The sequence below is a fragment of the Xiphophorus maculatus genome, chromosome 10, assembly GCF_002775205.1.
Source record: "Xiphophorus maculatus strain JP 163 A chromosome 10, X_maculatus-5.0-male, whole genome shotgun sequence".
Lineage (NCBI taxonomy): Eukaryota > Metazoa > Chordata > Actinopteri > Cyprinodontiformes > Poeciliidae > Xiphophorus > Xiphophorus maculatus.
Window position 1 is genome coordinate 6,083,413 of NC_036452.1, and position 19,104 is coordinate 6,102,516.

Consider the following 19,104-nt stretch of genomic DNA (forward strand, 5'->3'; position numbering starts at 1 on the left):
AAATATTCAAAGCATTGAAATATTGGCTTCAATTGCGTGGCACTTTGTGTTGTCTTTCTCCTTTTGAAGAGTGAAAGAAAAGTTTCCTTGAGTTTTGCTCTGGAGGGTATAGCTCATTCACAAACAATGAGCTATGAAGACAATAGAAATGTTGACATTTGGCATATAAATACATTTTAATATCTTTTGTATTATTAATGGGCTGCACAGTGGGGTAGCTGTTAACAATGCTGCCTTACAACAAAACGGTATTGGGTTTGAATCCCAGCCTGGGAGTCTTGTGTAGTTTGCATTTTCTCCCTGTGTGTGTGGGGGTTCTCTCTGGGTACTTTGGATCCCTAACAAAGACCAAGAACATGACTGTTAGGTTAATTGGTTTCTCCAAAGTTGTCCTTAGTTGTGGGGGCGTGCGTGTGTGTGTGTGTAGGATGGTTTGTCCTGTGCATCCTCACATGATATCTTGAAGTTCATGGCTGTAATGAGACTAAATGTGAAAAAGTTAAAGAGGAATAAATATGTTTGCAAAGCACTGTAATCTGTTACTCGTCCAGTAGTTTTGCCGTGGTTTGACTCGGCTTGATAATACAACCAGTGACCTGGTCAGATGCCTTTAATGCTCCTCATTCCCTAGTAAGGAGTGAGCAATACACTACCACTGTCTGGAGGGAGCCATTAAGGTCACTAGCTTTGATAAATGTCCACCGGCGTCTGTAAAAGTTCATCTTGTTGCTATTCCACTTATCCCAGTCCTAGAGGGTTGTCAGTAGAGGGAGATATGATTTCATCTGTTCCAATCCCCTGGGTGTCTCCTCGTGCAGGAATATTTATGGCTTCATGAACTGTTGGTCAGAAGCAGGCAAGGGCACAGAAAGTGGTAGAGCCTAAGCACCAATTCCACACACACCTCCTGCTCCACCTTATTTTTAGTTCTGAATCAGTGTTTTCCCTTTTCACTCCTTCCTGTCTACACCACAACATCCTGTAATATAAAGCACAGCAGCCTCCGCAGCTACTAACACCGCTGGCAAAGTGTCAAAAAGGCAACAACATAATCTCTCACTAAAAAGCTTACTGTAATTTTCTGAATGTGAGCTTTGGATATTTTTTAACCTTCCTCACCATCCTGCTCACTCTGCCAGTCTGTCCTTATTCAGCCTCGCTGGCCACAGTTTCAGGTCTTTTGAATTCTTTTAATGGCTGTAGATCTCAACAGGTTTTGGAAATTTGATTTTTTCTTATTGCCATTTCCTAACTTGTACAGATCTACACTCATAATCAGCCTTAACTAACAGGTGTTATTGTCTTTATTTTGCCCAATGTGTTTTTTTTTTATCCATGTGTTGTTTTTTTATGTGTTTTTCATTCCTGGTATTTTAAAGAGCTTACATTGTCTTACAAGATTCTGAGGAATATGGGAAGGGAAACACCCAGAGATTCAGAGATCCTCTTCCATAAGCAACAGTGGGCATGATGTCACTTTTTACAAATGCATCCTTTGCTTTTCACCAAACCAATATGAAGTATTGTAAATAATGATGCTCTTGTCAACGTCTGCCAGCATCCTTTCGAGGTGTTTTGTTCCTGTTCTGGGGTTGATATGCATGTTTTACACCAAATCATGTTTGTCTCTGGGACACAGAACCTTCTGATGGCTGCACATTCTCAAATATTTGGTGCAATTTAATGTCAGACTGTGACAAAATGATGTCATATAGAAACAGATATACATAGAGATAGTGATATACTGTACATATATAACTATCAGTGGCATGTTAAAATGTTTATTTATTGAAATGAAAATAGTAAATTAGTTAGTTAAATCTTGTGGCAGCCCTTTCAGCACCAGCCCCTTTGGAATAACGGCAGCAGTGGGGTTCCTTTGCTAATTCAACTCACTTTGGAGGCAACCTCTATCACTCTATGGATTATTAGAGTTTGTATAGTATTACAAAATTACCCTCATTTTCCATTGCTGGTGTGTGTTGGAGCTCCACAGGGGAGTCGCCGTTTAACAAGACTGATCTGTGCAACTTGTGGATGCATAACCCCGTGAACATCAGGGAGGAAATGCCTCTCTCCCACTGTGCTGGAGCTAAATACAGAATCTGAGTACCAGAAAATAATATATGCCGAGTATTAGCTGGGAGCTAAATGTTAAGGGTTGGCAAACACTCCCTTATTTGAAATAGAGAAAAGAGTTTTGCTTTGGACCGACCTTGTAGTCACTTTCTCGTGTGAGTGCAGGCAACAAAAAAAAGAAAAGAAGGAAAAGAAAACTTAATGGAGCCCTGAACTATTTCCAATAAACCTTTCTCAAATAACATGGTGCTCATATTTTAAGTAATGGTTCGGTAGGAAGTTCTGCACTTCTTCTCTTTCAATTAATGTAATTGGAAAGATCAATTTTCTCCAAAGATGAACTCCAGAATCAGAGTTTTTGCAGAGCAGAGACGGTGTTAACCTCGGGCTATGAGAATAATTAGTTGGTCCAACATTGCTTTGGTCTTCCATTTCTGGTGTTTCTCTGTCAGCTGTGAAAATGTGTTCATTTGAGAAGTGTAGCACCCTTTTCCCGGGTGCCCTCTTTAGAGGGCCTTTCATTTCACTTTTTTAATTTCTGTACTTTCTCCTCATAGCATGAAACTGCCCTTCCCTCCTTGGCCTTCAACACTGAGTAAGATGAGAGTTAATCAAGAGAATCCAGACTGCAACTTGCTCATCCACTTTCAAATCCCTGCTCTTATGGGATCAATCCACTCGCAAATACACTGCGGGTCCTGCTCGCTTGGAGGTCTCCATTTACAAGTCAGATGGGTTACCTGTCAGAGCAGACTCTAGAAGTAAGCGCTTCAAAGCCCTTGTTAGGCAATATGTCTTGTTCTCAAGAGGATTCAGAGTCTTCCCGCTAAATGCTAACATTGACAGAAAGGGAGACAAATTGTCTTGTTACAACATGTTTTACTTTGTGACATTGTATCAGGAGTGAATGAGTGGTATCATTTTCTGCGGGTAGTTTTTGAAAGTGAATTGTTTCATGAAAGAGTGCTTTGAATGGTCTGTATGACTAGTAATGAGACTAGTAAACTAGTAGAAGCATTGTGTTGAAAACAAATATGAACCCAAAAACCATAATTCAGACTGAAGGTTTGCTTGAAAGAAATGCTACGCATGAAAAATAAGCTTTTCCTTGAATCCGTCTGTGTAAAGTTGCAGCTCGATATAGCAGTGAATCATTAATGGGCTGCTAGAATTCTTTTAACTCGGCACAGATACTTGGAAAATGCAATAATTATGCTTCAGGGAAGACATTTTTCAAATGAGTATTTAAAGCTTGAAGACGGATACTTTTAAATGAACAATTTTCCTTACTGATGATCTGTGAAGCTCTGCACAAATCTAAGAGAACCTTTTAACATGAATGCGTGTTGTTTTGCTGTGGTTCAGGTAGGGGGGGCTGACGGGGAACCAGTGAGTTGGTTTGGTTGGAAACCCATGAAAGAACACCCCCTCACACCTTGGGGCAATTTAGAGTCACTAATTAACCTAACATGCATGTTTTTTGTAGAAAACCAGTGCACACGAGAGGATACATGCATGCTCAGGGAGAACATGTTAGAGCTGAAACAGCAGTTAGCGGATGCAAATCAACAAGATACAAAGGGCTGTCCAGGGTGCTGATCCTGAAAGCCAAACAGCAGCAAAACTCTCACAGCAAGAAAACTCCTACACACTTTCAACGGTGTTTAAACCCCTTAAACTATTTTTTCTTCACATTCCACACAAAATTATAGATGTATTTCATTGGGATTTATGTAACAGACCAAAGTAGTGTATAGATCTAAAGTTAAAAGAAAAGGATACAACACTTGGTTTTCACACAGTTTACAAGTCAGGATGTGTAAAGATTGCCTTGCATTTTTTTCCAGTCATTAAGTCTTTACTTTCTGGATCTACCTTTGCTGCAATTACCTGCAAGTCAGTTATAATGTGTCTCTACCAGCTTTGTGGAATATAAAGACTGAAATTGAACAAGGATTTTCAAGTCTTGGTACAGTCTCTAGGATGGCTTTAGATCAGACGTGTTCCAACATGTCAATATCCATTGAAACAAACTACTACACTGTAGCTCTGGCTGTATATTTAGGGTCACTGCCATGAAGGATGATGACCTCCACCTCAGTCTCAAGTATTTTCCAGCCTCTGTCAGGCTTATTTCCAGGATTGTTCTGAATTTAGCGCCATCTATCTAGCTATGAAATGACCAGGCTGATCTGACTACTTTGTGTTGGTCTGTCACATAAACTCCCATTAAAATACATTGAAGTTTGACAATGTAATGTGAAAATATCAAAATGTTTTCAGGTTATTATACATTTCCCCATTTGGCAGGAACCGCAATGCTTTTTTAACTTCTACTGAACAGCAAATGACAAAATTTATTGTTACTTCGAGATATTAAACAACCTCAGTAATGAGATAACATACAACCCCAAGTACTGTTTTACCTAATTAGGTCTAATTATGTTCGATTTTAATGATGCATGAATGCTTTGCTGTAGTGATTAAAATACTTGGATCAACATGCCACCATAATAAGAACGTAGCTAAAGGGGATCCAAATTCTTTATGAATGCACCTTAGAAGGTTTCTCTAAAGCTGTTTTTTCACTAAGGTGCAGCAGACAGACAATCTTAAAGCTGCAGCAGTAATTAAATCATCAGAGGGAATGAAGAAGGCCATATTTATTGCATTTTGCTAAGCCGACTATGTTAGAGACTTATAAACAGAATCACCTGTGATCAGATGCTGTTGCTTAAAGCTGTTAGTCCAACTTTCCTAATCCTCTTGAAAACAACTCTTTACTTATCTTATAGCAGAGGAGTGTTACTGTGTAGAGAATGACAGTAAAACCTGAGGTAAAGGGTTTCATGCTGCTGTGCCTTACTCTAAAAATGGCACCTTTTGTTTGAAGTGGTATATTTCAGATGGTACAAGGTTTGCACAGCTAAAAAATTTATATTTTCCAGAGTTAATATTACATCCTATATTTTGGCTGTTTTTTCTGGACTTACATTACTCCCGTTCTAAGCATAAAGAGCTATTTCAATTATTTTGTTTTACTTTGATAAGGTTTTTTGAATCAAACACCTTAACATATGCATCAGGAGTTGCTGTAACAAAAAAAGGATCACATTGGACTTATTTTTTTATAATATTCAGAATATGACCTGTTTTTTTTTCTTTTTTAAATTTGACATGATTAATCCACAATACAGAATATTATTCACCATATGTTCACACATTTTCATCTTCCTGTGAGAATTAATAGGAAAAGACTAACCTTTATATTTTATGCAAACCCATGCTAAATAATGCATGATATACTGCATGGTTGCAGTGTGTATCTCTTATTGTGTGAGTACCTAATTAGTGTTTTTAATATAAACAGATTTACCCCCTACGACTATTGTTACATACTGTGAACATTAGATGAAAACATGGGTATTGTTGGGTGATAGATGAGTCCTGTTTAAAAATAACTAATGTCATGTCAAGGAATCGTTCCCATTTATTAAGACGGGAACAATTTAAATGTATGATTGTATGAGATGTATCAACAACAAAGCATGAGTATATTAGCTCTTGTCAGGGTGAAACAGCATTTTATTTTTATAATTAAAATGTCTAAATTCTTGGATCCACTCAGTTGCTGTTTAGGAGACCTTCAAAATCAAAACCGTTGTGGCTTTTTGTCATGCTAATTTACCGTTGTGAAATGCCAAAAGGTAAAGAAACTATTTGAATTAACTGAACCAACAGATGTTCCCTTAATATCAGAAAAATAGAAAAGGGAGGAGAATGAAGAAACTTGGATATTTTGCTACTTGTGGAACACAGAAGCTAAGACAGCAGTAGAAGATTGCTTGCCAATGAAGCAGTTCTTGCAGGAAATATCAGTAGATGTCGGTCAATGACCAACACTGGGATGAAAAAGTATTTGCCCTCCTACAGATTTTGTTCTGGTTTTCATCTTTTTCCCTAGTTAATATTTTAGATAAAAGAAAATGTAATATCTAAGATAGAATGAAATTGTATTTTCCAAATTATGATTTTTATTTTTCATGCAAAACAGCTCAAACCATGGTGGCAACAACTGCTGTCAAGCGTAAACTGCCAGCTAGTCATTTAAATCGTGTGGAGGAGTTTTGGCCTACTCTTCTTTGCAGGATTATTTTAATTAAGCTACGCTGGAAGTTAGCTTATCAAATTCATGACCAAATTTTCACAAACCACTCAACACTTTCATGCAGATAAAAAAAAACTATTGCCCAACAATTCTTACACTGTAAATATTGCTTATTTACAGTGTAAGAATTGTTTATTGAATTTTAGTGAATTGAATTTTTTTAATCTACAATTAATTTGAGGCACAAGTGACATGTTTGGGAGTATTTCACTCAGTGCTGGTTTGTATCGGATCAGCTGGGAAAAACATCTGATATAACTGCATAGATGAGACCCACTGACTGTAAAGAGCACAGGTAAGGTTTAAGTTTTTTGACATTTACCAAAAGATTACATCATTTACAAGCATATGTTTTAGTAAGAGTTCAAACTGAGCAGCAGGACAGGAAAGAAACCATTTCTTGAATTTACAGAAAATGGTCAGAAAAAGATAAAATATTAAGTGAACAGCAGTTATGGAGACAAAAATGCCTTGTACATGTCAGAGGCTTCCGGGTTTAAACTGACAAAGCTGAAGATTCTGACAGAAATTAAATGCCTTAACCTTGCCTGGAGACAAAAAGTTGGATCCTAGACAGGATGTCTTGTCTTGAATAGCATTATGCCAATATGTGCAAGAATCATATATGTGCACTTATTGGCCCCAACATAATGCTTACAGCTACAGTCACAAAAATGTCTCGGGAGGATTTGCTGAAATGACTGTCTATGATAGTTTGATATTGTACTGCAAGTTCTTTCAACTATTTCAAATCTCTCAGTGCTGTCATTTGGAATCTGTTCTTTGTTCCATCAGACTATTAGTTCTTGGCTGGTAATGGTAATCAGTAATGAAAGGCAACAGTAGCTCAGATAGCTTAACAACCAGGAAAGACTTTATATGATAGTTGTACACATCAAACTTGAAGCAGAAGAGCTAGAGCACACTGGGTGCAACTCCATTTATCAAAGAACAGGAGACTAAGATAACAATTCACACAAGATCAGCACAATAAAAAATTACAGACTGGAAAATTTTGGCTGGTCCAATGAGTGTTAATTTCAGAAGCAACAATCCAATGGCAGGGTTAGAATCCATGGATGGGTCCATCCTGTGTTATATTGGTTGCAACAGTTTACACTGCTGATAGTGGCAGAAATGGAGTTGGAGACACAGTTTTGGCAAATTAACACCAAAGCCTAGATAAATATTGTTGTTAAGGTTAGTATAATTCCCATAACATACACTGCTCCAGAGTAAGTTATGAGTTCAGCGTATATTGTATGAGACAGATGTTGCCTGGTTCAAACATTCATGATATGACTTTCTGCTCAACATAGCTGGCTAAACATTTAATCTTCCTTTCGTATCCAGCCCTGAGGCCAGGGAGTGACTGTGTTCAGCTCACTAAACAAATAGTCCCATAAAGGAAGCTACACAGCAAGGAAATCTGATTTCTATTTCTGGCTTCCAGCCCACACTCCCACAGACTCTGTGTGACCAATGTTTTTTTGTTTGTTTTTTTTCCCCTGCTAATACGCTACAATGTTCCATTGCAAAACTATGCAGTATACAGTATGATGGGTTGTAGTGCAATTTACCTCAAGGTTCTCACAATAACACCAATCTACTGAAGTACTCAAATACATTTACATTCCATTTACAGTTGGTCAACTGGGGGTTTTATCCACACTGGCTTAAACGTAGAGTGGGAGACCCTGAAAAATTCAAAATAGTCTGTTCACAGATATTAGATATCATACCGAGAGAGCGAAAAAGAGCTGCTTTAATCTTGTCAAAACATGAAAACATTTGATGCGCTGCTAGACAATGTCTCTGGAAGGTCATAGGAATTTTTCCAATTTTAAGAACCAATTAGAACCACTGCACAACCTTCAACATTTGAACACTTCAGACAGATAAATCCTCTTCTCACTTGATGACACACACAAAGAATCTGTCCTTTTAATCACTCTGCTTATGCTTCTGCATGGTGAAGCTGTGCAACGCTGCTGCTGAAGGTCTGCATGTTTGTTGATTCATAGTGACATTTCACACAAAATCTGCAACCTGGTTCACAGTGTGGCTCAGGGGATGCCTAGCCCCGGTGTGCGTCACCTGTCCGCCCACATTAGAACCTGTCACATCATTTAAGCACTGCAGTACTGCACACCGGGAATAATAAGGACAGATATGTATTTGTGCTTACATGTTGCTGTGTGGGAGTTGGTCTTGGTTACAACTACTTAATTGTCATTAAGAAAAGTGGAGTTTCATGGAAACTTAATGAGTGGAACAGTCAAAAAAAAATGGTGAATTGTTTTTTTTCCAGGAAAGAGTGCCAAGATGTGAACTAATCAAGTGAAGTGCTCTCAAACCAGGTAAATGCTCTGAATCATATGAAATTTGATAACATGCTGTATAAATGGGTGAAATGTTACTGCCAGTGTCTGAAACAAATCTTATTTGCCTGAACAAATGTTATCCGAGGGATTTGTAAGAAAATCAAATGGCATATGCAACAGAATTTTGTAGATCATTTCTGGTGATACGAACCAAATAAAGAGCCTAGAGCCACGTTCACCCAGACACACAAAAATATTCATACACCAGTGCGCAGATGTGTAGGCACTTTGGAGGTAAATGCCTTGCCCAGGGACATACCAACATGTGGCAGAGGATGAAACTCTAATCAAAACCACAACTTTGACTGCAAAACAACAACCCTTTCCATTACCCTCACACCTAAACACATTAACCCCATTAAACCCTCAATCAGGTTGTTACACTGTCGACATACATTCCCCAGGTACTTTATTATGAACACCTGTTTAATTGCTTATTAACACAAATGACAAATCAGCTAATTACATAGCGGGAAATCTATGCATATAGGCATCTAGACAAGATGAAGACAACTTGGTGTTCAAACTGCATATCAGAATTAGGAAGAAAGGGGATTAAAGTGACCAAATGTGGCATTGTTGTTGGTGCCAGATGGGCTTTGTTTTTTCAGAAATTGGTGATCTTCTGGGATTTTGATCATAATCATCTTCTGGGCTGATTGAGAATGGTCGCCAAATAATACATATCAACTTACATGCAGGTATGTTGAGAAAAAGCGTTGTTGATGTCAGAAGTCAAAGCAGAGTAGAAAGACTGCTTAACAATATAATTGCAAATACTCTCTAATGTCTAACAAGGTATGCACAATATTATTTTTCAAGTCAACAATATCAAATATTGAAGCTAGTGGGCTGTAGTAGCAGAGGAGTGCCGCTCCACATGAGAAAACAGGAATTGAAAGTTATTATTCAGACCTGGACAAAAACACATTTAAAAACATCTGGTCTGGAGAGTGTCAACTTAAAAATTTTAGGGTTAAAATTTGGTGCAAGCAGAAAGAAAACACTTCTCCATCCTGAATTGTCAGTAGTTCAAGCTGCTGCTGGTGGTGGTGGTGTAATGATGTGGAAGATGGGGTTTGGCTCAGTTTGGGGCACTTGGTACCAGTTCAGCATCATTCAAACACCAACACTCACCTGGATATTGTTGCTGCTCATCTTTCCTTTTATGATCACAGCATACTCATCTTTTCAAGGCTACTTCTGACAATATACTACACCACACCACAAAACTAAAAATATCTAACTGGATTCTTTAACATGACATTAGTTCACTGTGGTCCAAAGGCCTCCACCTTTGCAGTTTGGTGGAACGAGAGAGTTATATTATGGATGTGCAGCTGACAAAACGTTATCTCTATGGTCCAGACTCGACATGAAAGCCTTGAACAGGATTCAGAATACATTCCTGAAACAGTAAGGAAGAAGCTATAATATGGCTGAATTGATATATTGTATCAATGCATTCATTGTAACCAATGTTTTGAGATTATCTTTGGAGAATCAGAGATATCAACATAAGACATACATATATGGGTTGTGTTATTACCTTGATTAATCACATATTTGTTGAAATTAAGTGGGATGTGTTTTTACTTGTGGATGGGAAGATTAAAAATAACTGAAACAAGTATCTATTTGTTAAATTAAAATTAATGTTTGCTCTTCTTAACCTTTATTTATTGGGCAAACGTTGCATATTCACACATTGCAGCACTTAAAAAAGAAACCACCTTTACATGCAGAATACAGAATAAGACCTCTGTCAGACAAAAGAACATATGACAATAAGCAAAAAGTACAGTTACAGTTTGACAGAATGTCAAACCTTTATTCTTATTTTTATCTTCATGACTTTTCTACTCAGTTCAGGTGATTTCTTCTCACAGATTTGCTTATGCAGAATGTGTTGGAGGGATTCTTGTACAAACTATCTGTATGTCTTTCTTCAAACGGCAGAATCTTGCAGAAATAGCTAAAATGCCAGTGGCCTTATATTTTTATTTAAAGATGTTTTGTGAGACAAATTATATATCCATGCTTTCCTGACTGACTCAGCTTTATAATATAAGGTCTAGGAATTGAGTGAGTCGAATTCAGTGTTGCTATTCGTGACTATACATGCTGTGATACTCAACTTTCCTTGATAGGCACAAATTTGACATAAAACGAACACAAACACTGAGAGCCATGCAGCATATGAGTCACTGTGCAGTTACAGTACATCGGAAAGTGTGCATTAAACATGGTTCACTAAGGAAATATTTAAACAGTGGATGGGGAAGAATCACGCAATTATGAGAATAATTCAATGTGAAAGCCTAATTTGTGGTGCTTCAGGGAATTCATCATGGTAAACACAGAATAATTCAGCATTAAAATTAATTTAATCAAATTCTATTTGATTTCCATAAAGCCACTTTAGAAGAAGGATCATGTTAGGGTATTTTACAAAGGAGGTTTAACTGAACTTGAACTGTATGCAAAATGATTTGTTATAATAGATTAAGTCCGTCCACTTTCTGAACTCACTTACCACTTAATCTCGTTAACCCTATGGAAACGAAAGTTATGTTCCTTATTTTATCTCTCCTCATTCAAGTAATTCAAATTGAATTTTTTGTTCAATGGCGACCTTTTACATCCCACTAAGGGAATTGGTGTTTAGTTTATGGCACTTTTTTAAAATAAATGTCCCACCATTACTCAACTTGTTATACATTTCTGGTGCCTAAAATGGGCTTGCCTAAGTCAAAGCTTTGTAAAACTAGTGCCATGTATGAAAAATGATGGATACATGTGAAATAAATACCAAAAATGAAACTTACAGATGTAAGTTTATATATATATATATATATATATATATATATATATATATATAGACTTATATCTGACAGACGTATGAATAATTCTGGGCTAGCTCTATGTTACTAAGAAGACATAATCATTTTAAATCAGCAAGGAATTATTTCCTATTGGAAGATTACTCTTCTGACCTTTTTCATTAGTTTTAGAGTTCCACTCAATCAGACAGAAAACAACAAACCTGGAATTATTTGAAAAATTTACCTCCTGTGAATATTATAAATATTTTACAAGGAAAGGTACTGAGTATTTAATGATCACTGAATAAAATAGTGGATATGACCATCCACTATTACAAAATTATACAATATGTCATTATATTTAATCGGGTGTCATAAGCAACGGATTTGATTCTCATTAGTTTCCATGTGATTAAATGTATAATGTCCCTGTTCTAAACTGAGCACATTGTTTTCATACTAGATTTTATAAGTTTTGCAGTAACACATTCTGCACATTGAACAACTGTTTTTTGCTAAGTATAGGAAAGTTTTATGCAACAAGCAATATATTTTCAGGAATTGCCTTTTCTGTTTACTCCTCTTTAGATCATAAAGATCAGACCAATTTAAACTGGAGGCAGGGGCCGGTCACATTGTGTCAAATTCTGAGAATATTTGGATAAAAAAAGAGAACAAGTGAGCCTTCGGAGCAAATTTACAGTCACTGATGAAAACAAGTGTGTGAAGCCAATAAAAATGGATTATTTCATTGACTACAAAGTGGTGTTACTGCACAAACACACCTGAGATCAATTAGCCTGTGCTTCCTCTGCAGAGTAAAGTGGTGCTGGTGCATATCTCCAGCAGTCATTGGGCAAGAGGCAAACTACACCCTGGACAGATCACCAGTCCATCAAAGAGCAATAGAGACACACAGGAGAAACGACCATGCACACACACAATTTAGATTTACAGTCACGTTTTTGTACAGTTTCAGTACCTCGAGAGAACCTACAGGCAGGACATGGATCTCCATGAGAAAGGACCCTGATTTGGGCTTCAGTATCCCTAAATAAAATTTGTCAGAAGACATGAGTAGTAAGTACAGTCTCAGTCTCAGGGTCTGGTGTTGTTTTGATTTTTAGAGTTTTCCTGGGTTTCTATTTTTGATTATTAGCCATTTATGTTTTGCCTTAGTTATTCCTTGTGTTGATTAGAACACCCTTTATTTTTTGACACACTTTAATTTGGCCTATCCTTTTTTAGTTCCTTGTGTTTAGTTATTTAACTAAGCACAAGCTAAATAGCTCCAAAGCGAAGTTGGACAATTTGTTAGCTTTAGGTTTACGTCCCAGAAGTTTAACAACCCTGACCATACAGCCAGAAGGATGATGGAGCAGATTAGATCATAACATTATTTCTAAAATGTGGTTCAACCTTAGGGGGCTGGATAAAAGGCATGCCACACTTCTCAGATTTTTACTTGTAAAATTTATTAAAAAGCAAGAATCATTTGGCTTTTATTTCAAAATGTTTCACCTTAGGTTGGGATAGCCCATAAAGTGCCCAAAACACAAACTGAAGTTTTTGTTTGTAATGTGAAAATATTGAAAAGTCCAAACGGTATTTTTGCAAGATACCATCTATAAGACTTTCTGATGAGACAACTGAGCTCATTAACTAAGAGAAAAGATTGTATTCCCTTCTACATGATGCAATATAGTCAAAGCATACTACATGATGGTTATGGCAAGAAAAACATTATGAAGGGAATCTATTGGAAGCTGGCACAGATGGGAAAGAAACTCACAGCATGATAATAGCACTTCAGCTGTCAAACTGTCACATTCAGCATTACTGACACATGGCCCACCTACCTTCCTCTGTTTCTCTCTGATAGGTGGAATGACAGGCAGCAAGCTAATTTGCTCAGCGCTCTGTATCCGAAGAGTCTGGAATCGCTGGGAATTGTCCAGCTGGGCGAGGTTTTAAAAAAAGATGCAAATCCGAAAAGCAGAACATCTCAAATCAGTCAGCCTCTCTGATGTCTCTGGGAATCACAAGCATAAATACAGCAGGAAAATAAGTATTGAACTTGTCAGACATTTTCCCACTAAATATATTTCTAATGGGGGGATTGACATGAAGTTCTTACCAGATGCCATTATCCGCCCCAAGATTCCACACATACAAAAAAAATCATCACATCTCAGTCCATAAGAAAGGATATGTGTAATAAAGTGAAATAAAAGTCAGGCATGATGGTGATTACTTCTTCCAGAGGCCTCTTCTATAAACTCTGAAGATTAGTACTTTAGTTTTCAATTGGATTCAAAGCAGGTGATTGTTTGGGCCATTCTATCCACCATACTTTATTTTCTCTAATCTAATGTTGTCTTGACTGTGTGTTTAGGATATTGTCTTACATAAAAATTCACCTTGATTTTCCTAGTAAATTCCTTTGGTCATCCTTTCGGTTGATTTGTAGAGTAATTTCTCTTCCAAACATAGTCTGTTCAATGATATTCAAAGAGCTCTTCAATTTTTGGGACCTCTGGTCAGAGTATATTTATTTCCCCGAGTACTTCATTGGTTTGTCCACATGTCCTACAACAATCCTAAGGTTCTTGGACAACTGCTCTATTTTTTAATTTTTTTTCCAAGAGACCGCCCAGGGATTGTTCTTATTTTATTGTCCCCATAGAGGAAATATGTTTTGGATATTGTGCTCTAAACAAAGCTGCCACTGTAATTAAACACACTACAAGCACTAAATACATATGCAAGACCATAACAGTCAAAACACACATATGTCTCCCAACAAAAACACATATTGCACCTTCCTGCGTAAATTCCAAATGTGATAAGAAGAAACCTTTTAAAATATGATTAACTTCCACTGATAGGAATCAGCAGTGGTTAATGCAGTAATGTTTCTTCTGGGTGAGGCTCTCCTTGTGCCTTTAACTCCCCATAGTACCTATACATAACCAAATACACACACTTTCCACATGCATACCAATCAGTAAATAAAGAAAAATAGCAGGAACTAAGAAAAATAAATTTTTATCCTACAGCCTTGTGCTTTCCAGAAAGAATGCATATGACCTGATTATATTGTGAGGTTTTCATGTTTATCTGAACAAGTGTCTGTTGTTGGTGACTTTTTTTTACGCAGACCTGTGAAGATAATGTTTCAGTAATCAATTTGATTAAAACTCACTGCATGGATGGGTTTCTAAAGATTTTGTTGGAACATTTATCCTTTACTCCTAGAAATGTTCATGTGATAGAAGGCTGATTTTGTAATCGGGTTCACATGTCTCTGAAGGTTTAGATCCAAGTCCATCTTTAACCAGAGATTGAACTACTGATCAGGGCATGATCAGCAGTTTCTAGCTGTAATAACTAAAGTTGTGTGCTACAGATGGAATAAAGTTTTCATAAATCATATTGTGTTTGAAATATCTCTATTCAATATAAAACTGTCCAGTGTATTTTGATTTAAAATTTGGTATTCAGTTTGCATACCAACCTCCCCGACCCACATTTTCAGGGCAGGAAACCATTTCACACATAAAAAAACACCACTGGGGTTGGAGTTTGTTTCTTACTGGAGTACTTCAACCTTTTTTTCATGACTTTCTTGATTTTTACCACTTTTTTCTCATCCACTCATCCAATTTTTATGCCTGCTTGTGTTTACAAAGTGTGAAGAAATTGATTCCTGACCCAAATGGGCAAAAGGTCAGGCATAACTTGGACAGGTTGCTAGTCTATCACAGGGCAACTTCTTTCTTCCATATGTTTAATAAATATTCCTGTTTTTTCTTCAATTTAATCATTTACCATGTGGATCAATTTGTTGTCTTTTCTTTGTATGTGTGGCTGGCTTGTGTTGTCATAAATATATGATGTGACTTCCATGCCAAAAGTCCCATTAGAAACATATCTACTGATATAAGCATTGACATGTTCAATTCTTATTTCAATATGCTGTTGGAATTTTTTCCTTTTAAAATGCATTAGGACCATGGGACCTTCACTTCAAACTGTCTTCTAGTGGATTATCCTCAAAGAACTGTCACTGATGGGGTTTTTTTTCTAACAGAAATGAATAAACAACCTCCAGCAGTGACTTCACACATAAGAATTCAAAGTTGGCATGTCAAGTAGACCTGCTTCTGCTTAAAGGGGAAGGCATGCTTGTCTTCACTACTTACTGGCATCTAAATTAGAAGGGTCTTTTTTCTGATCCCCTAATCCTGGGAATCATCTCTTGTAGCAGCAACATGCAAGCAACCAACTGGTGTGTCTGTGACATGAGAAAAACATCAGTACTTTCATCTGAAATCCTGACTCACCGCAGACGATAATGTTCACCTTGAGACGAGTGAGAGCGCAACAAAGATTTGGTTAACCTGATGTTGAGGCTAAACACACACTGCCTGGGTTGTAATCTGCAGCATGTTGTGAAAGACTAACATCTTGTTTTCTGGGTAATCAAGGAATATGAGGACATTTTTTCCTTTTTGTTAGATGGTGCCTATATGTGCATTCAGACCAGATGGGGGAAGGGAGAAAATGCACATGTAGAAATGCGTGTGCAGCGTAAGAAAGAGACAGACACCACTTTTACTTACCAAGGCTCTGTGCTTTCTTTTTTTCCAGGAATGTGTGGATAAAAACAGCACTTCAATGATAACCTTGAAGCATCGAGCAGCGCCACATTCAGACTATGTGAGAACCCAGAAGGGCTGCAAACAAATCATTGGACCTGCAGGCTGCGTGTGAAATTACCTCCCTTTCTGCCTCTTTATTTCCATGAGTAACCCCTTTATGGTTTATGTTGACAGAATATTAAGGAGGCTGGCGGGGGAGGATGGAAGGAGCGTGCATGCATCACTCCATCTCCAAGTCAAAATTTATTTCCTCTCTCAGTAGGCCACTGCCTTCATGAATGAGATCCAAGTGAGCAGATTCGTACTTATCTTTCTGCTGGGACTCCATGTTATCGCTGTACATGTACAGTTGATGATTTCTCCTGTCATCTAAACTAGAATCTCTTCACCCTGGACATGGTTTCCTCTATCATGGCTATCAGTGTAAAAACACACCCTTTCCCCCTTTTTAATACTGTGCCAATACAGCTGCGTGTCCTTTAGGGTCAAATTACATTTTCCACGTAGCACAGTGAATCCCAGCAAACAGCAAATACTGTCTGATAAAATATATATATTTATCAGCATTCAACAAATATCACAACAGCAAATCGAGCTGCAAAACAACACGAGCTGCCTTGGCTCTGCATCGAAAATTCCATCAAACATTCATATGTTTTTCATTACAAAGGAAAAGAACATGGGCTAAAATATCATCAAAGAGAAAAGCTGAGAAGACAGCTGGTGCACAAAACGGACAAGCGGCGTTTGCCTAATTTCACATAATGTGATCCAAATAAAGCAGCTGCTGACATTTATGTCACAGACTCAGTTGTGAAGCTACAATGCTGGTGAAAATAATCACAGCTCTGAAATGGTTCTGGATATGTTTCCGATGCTTTGATGCAGCTGATTTGATCACTCTTCTTTCCCAGCTCACATATACAGTCTTTTGCAAAAGTATTTATATCCATTCAAGTGTTTCATGTTATATCATTTGGTACATGGTAAATGGCCTGTACTCGTGTAGCGCTTTATCAAGTGCAGAAGACCCCAAATGCGATTGATACTACATTCCGTCTGTCAACCATTCATGCACAGATTCACACGATGATGATGGTAAGATACCACAGTTTGGCCACAGCTGCCCTGGGGCAGTCTGACGGAAGTGAGGCTGCCATGCACCGGTGCCCCCGTGCCCTCTGACCACCACCAGCAGGCAAGGCAGGTGAACTGTGTTGCCCAAGGACACAACGGCTGAGCTGGACGGAGCTGGGCGCTCAAACTGGCAAACCACACAACTCCTACCACCATCTCTCCCAGAATATCACTTCAAATGTACAATTTTATTTGACACTGCAAAGTAAGATGAAAATTATACATAGTTTTGTAATGGTAGTTCTAGCATTAATGAGGTTCTGGAAAAATCTGTCTTACTGCTGCCAATGCCCATTAAGAATGTTTGCTTTCTTTTCATTTTCTGGTGTTACCCAGCGAACGTAGTGCTCATACACAGCGTACATTACTGCTCACTCAATAAGAGGTCAGGGATTGACAGCACACAGGGCCTGATCTTTCTTTCTAAGAAAAAAATAAAAAGAGTGACTGCACATGTAAAAAAGCAATAGAAATTTGTTCAAATGACTGATGAATAAATTTTTAAAATAGGTCCTTCAGCAGCCCTCTTCTATTGTTGCCCTCAGCAACTACCAATTTGCCCCATGTTTAAAAATACACTGGGGATATAGTTGCAGGGATGTTCAAAGTAGGGTTATATGCTAGTGAAATTTAAGATTGGGATACATTCAACACCCCAAGCTTTAAACTTCGGATATGTACCACACAAACACTCGTTTCAGCAAGGCAAACTACCTCCAGTGAGATGGCATAATGTGCATTGTATTCATCAGTCCTCAAATGGAGAAGGCTCAGCAGACAGAAAATAACATTAGAACAATGCAACCTATTTAAATACAATGAGTCTCATGTTACACTGAATGGCTGTGTTTGTCTGTCTGGTGCATGTTTGATTAATAAGCATTTGTCCTTCACTCTGTGAAGTGACCAGAGGTGGGAAAACTAGCCTGAGTCTGGACTCAAGGATTAAAGGTTCATCTCTTATTGGCAAGCTAGGCAAGAATTTCATGTATCAGACAGGATGGAGGAGCTGATTAGATCCACAGGTCAGGTGGGAGAATCTGTTGACAGGACAGTTATTAACAGAGGATAGAAAAGGTGTAGAGGACACAGAAATCATGTAAAAAACAGAAGGTGCTCTGGTCATATGGGACTAAGACTAAAAATTTTGGCTGTTTTGGAAATCAGTAAAATCTATTAAGCAAGGAGAATTGCTTTTGTGTCTTCAAAGCTTATCACCACTCCATGTGATGGGTAAAGGTTCAACAGAGTTCAAGCCCCTGAAAAAGTAATCACAAAATCACTGAAGTTTTTTCCCTTCCCTCGCTTATCTCCCTTCCTCATGTGTGCCCTCCTGCACACATATAGACAAAGCAAATAAAATTGTGTCAATGTAGAGAAATCATATAAGTCAATTTCATATGTAGTTAAAAACTACCATCCCTTAAAACATTGTGCCTTCTTTGACATGTGGTGATAACACCGTGCTGTGGGAAGGGTTTTCTTCAGGCAAGCTGGTCAGAGCTGATGGCAAGAAGGGTAAAATTGAATGCAGAGAAATCCAAAAGAAATTCTGTTAGAGGTTGCAAAAGATTTGAATCTAGGTTGGAAGTTTTCTTTTCCACTAAACAGTGACCCTCAGTATATACTAAAGCGACAGCTAAAATATCTTAGTCCTAATGCAAGTAAGAATCTTTGGCGAGACTAACATTTTTTTCTTACAGATCCTCGCTGATCAATCTGACTGAGCGTGGGCTGTTTCGCAAAAGAAATGGGCAAAAATTCAGCCTCCAAACAGAAAACTACTCAGACTTCAATACACATGCAGGCCACACAGTCCACAAATTCACAGTACTTTTACATTGGCC